Below are 2,573 nucleotides of genomic sequence, written 5' to 3'. Positions count from 1 at the left end.
AGTATAGGACAGGGGACACATGGCTAGTCATTGTGAAATTGTTTCTTCCTTTTATTTAAAATATTTTCATAAAAAAGTTCCATAACTATATTGAACAGAGTTGGAAAGCAGTTTAGAAAAAGAAGAAAAGCAGGAAACATCTGAAGGAGGTAAAGAAATTATTTTATTGAGTACATACTCTTTTGGGGGGTTAGGGGTGGAGGTCTTGAGACAGTGTTTCTCTGTGTAGCCCTGACTGTCCTGGAGCTCACTCTGTAGACCAGGCTGGTCTCAAACTCACAGAGAGCCGCTTGCCTCTGCCTCCCGAGTGCTGGGACTAAAGGCGTGCGCCACCACTGCCCGGTGAGTATACACGCTTAAGTATTATGCACACACATGTATACCATAAAAATGAAATAAACAGTTTTCTCAGGGAAGGAGAAGACATCTCAACTGAGAACGACTTTACACAAAGTAACCTTAGAAAATGCTACAGGCTTTTCACAGCACTTAATCATCAGATTTTAGGAGTTTAAATTATTCCCTCATTTATATTTTCCTGTATTTTTATTTTACAAATGGGTATTCTACCTGCATGTTTCTGTGTACCATGTGCATGCACTGTCCATGGAGACCAGAATAGGGCTTTGGGTTTCCTGGGGCTAGAGTCACAGATAGCTGTGGGCCACCATGTGGGTGCCGGGAATTGAACTTGGGTCACTAGGAAGAGCAACCAGGGCTTTTAACCACCAAACCATTGCTTCAACCCCTCCCTCATTTTAGAGAGATGAAAACTGAATCCTAGAGATTAAACTCCTCAGAAATCAGATCATCAACAACAAAATCAGATTGAGAAAGTAGTTTCTTGGCAACCCAGAAATTCAATTTAACAAATATTGCCAAGTATCTACTATGAAGAGGGTTCCTTGATGACATCACAGGTGTGAATGCTCAGAGCAGTATTGTTCAACATACAGCACTCTTCCGTTTAGTTTTTGTTCATCTTTGATAAAATCAAAAATAATTTTCTTAAAAACTCAATAGTTTTTTTGTTTTGGTTTGGTTTTTGTTTTTCGAGACAGGGTTTCTCTGTAGTTCTGGAGCCTGTCCTGGAGCTTGCTCTTTGGACCAAACTCACAGAGATCCGCCTGCCTTTGCTCCTGAGTGCTGGGATTAAAGGTTTGTGCAATAAATTAAATAGACTCAAAAATGGGTTAGTAGTGCTCCCTTCGGCAGCACATATACTAAAACTGGAATGATACAGAGAAGATTAGCATGGCCCCTGCACAAGGATGACACGCAAATTCGTGAAGCGTTCCATATTTTTAAAAAAGGGGGGGGGGCTAGTACAAGGAGACGGTTTAAAGGAGAGATAAAGAAATAATTATTATGTGATTTTGCTGTTTTCAACCCAATGGGGAATACAGAAAAACAAGTAGGTCTTGCCAGGGGAGTGTGGTTTAAGAGAAGCCCCGCCCACCCTGCACTGTACTATGTGGTGTAACACATGGTAAACAGGGTGGTTCCTGCTAGGTTCCAGCCTTTCAGGCTCAGCATCTGCAAGCCTGGTTTGAAAGCACCAGAAACTCTGTATTTTAGACTAACCATTTAACATTTTCTCCTGTTCTGAGTGGAGAAATTCCCAGAGCTGATGGTAAGAATACAGCTCTGGGTCTGGAGAGATGTCTCAGCGGTTAAGAGCATTGTGTGCTCTTCCAAAGGACCCGAGTTCGATTCCCAGCAACCACATGGTGGCTCACAACCATCTGTAATGGGGTCTAGTGTCCTCTTCTAGCAGGCATATATGCAAACAGAATATTGTATCCATAATAAATAAATAAATATTTGGAAAAAAAAAAAGAATACAGCTCTGGATTTCCATGCCAACGAACTTACCTTGTTATGTCTTCAGTCAACTGTGCTGGGTCAGGCGGATAAAACTTCACATTAAATGTGAAGTTCCAAGGTACACCTATAAAAATAAAGACAACAGGAGTTTTGTTTTTATGTCTAAATTTGTGATTTTTTTTCCCTTAAATCTTTCAACATTTTCTGTTTTAAAACACTATTACCTTGCTTAGATTTCACCTAGGAAAGCTAGAAGACCTCGTTTATCTTTTAGCCTTAGCAGTCTTCATTATAGTGGATTAGAGTCACACAGGCAAAATTATATGAAGAAACAATTCTGCATCTTGACGTTTTCATAGAACTTATTTTAGAAATGTGATTAATATTTTGCTCTGGGCCACCAGAAGTCAATAGGTGCTCTTTTGCAATTTTGAAGATATTTATTTATGATATGTAAACACTACCTGAAATAAAAGTTCATGTGCACATATATACACACAATTCAATTATGTAAAAGAAACAAAAATTTAAGATAAAATAAATCCAGCAAAATAATATTTGAGGAATCTGGGTACAGGCCTCCTATGAACTCTTATACTATTCTCTTTAATATTTTCCATAAGTCTAAAGTTATTTTAAAAATTTATTAATAATTTAAAAGATTTACTTCTATCTGTGTGTGTTCTCTATATATGCATGTGTGTGTATGTACACACGCACATGTATGCAGCTGCTCACAGAGGCCA

The 2,573-nt window shown here is 38.6% G+C and overlaps 1 non-coding gene across 1 annotated transcript; it reads left to right on the top strand.

The window, feature by feature from the left end:
- The first annotated feature begins 1,199 nt into the window (after positions 1-1,199).
- Positions 1,200-1,306, top strand: LOC113455915. Its single transcript, XR_003376832.1, has one exon. It is a non-coding gene; the product is annotated as a U6 spliceosomal RNA (small nuclear RNA).
- Positions 1,307-2,573: the final 1,267 nt, after the last annotated feature.

Source organism: Microtus ochrogaster, unplaced genomic scaffold (genome assembly GCF_000317375.1).
Source record: "Microtus ochrogaster isolate Prairie Vole_2 unplaced genomic scaffold, MicOch1.0 UNK3101, whole genome shotgun sequence".
Lineage (NCBI taxonomy): Eukaryota > Metazoa > Chordata > Mammalia > Rodentia > Cricetidae > Microtus > Microtus ochrogaster.
The sequence above is the reverse complement of the archived record's forward strand: the minus strand, read 5'-3'. Positions and strand labels throughout refer to the sequence as shown.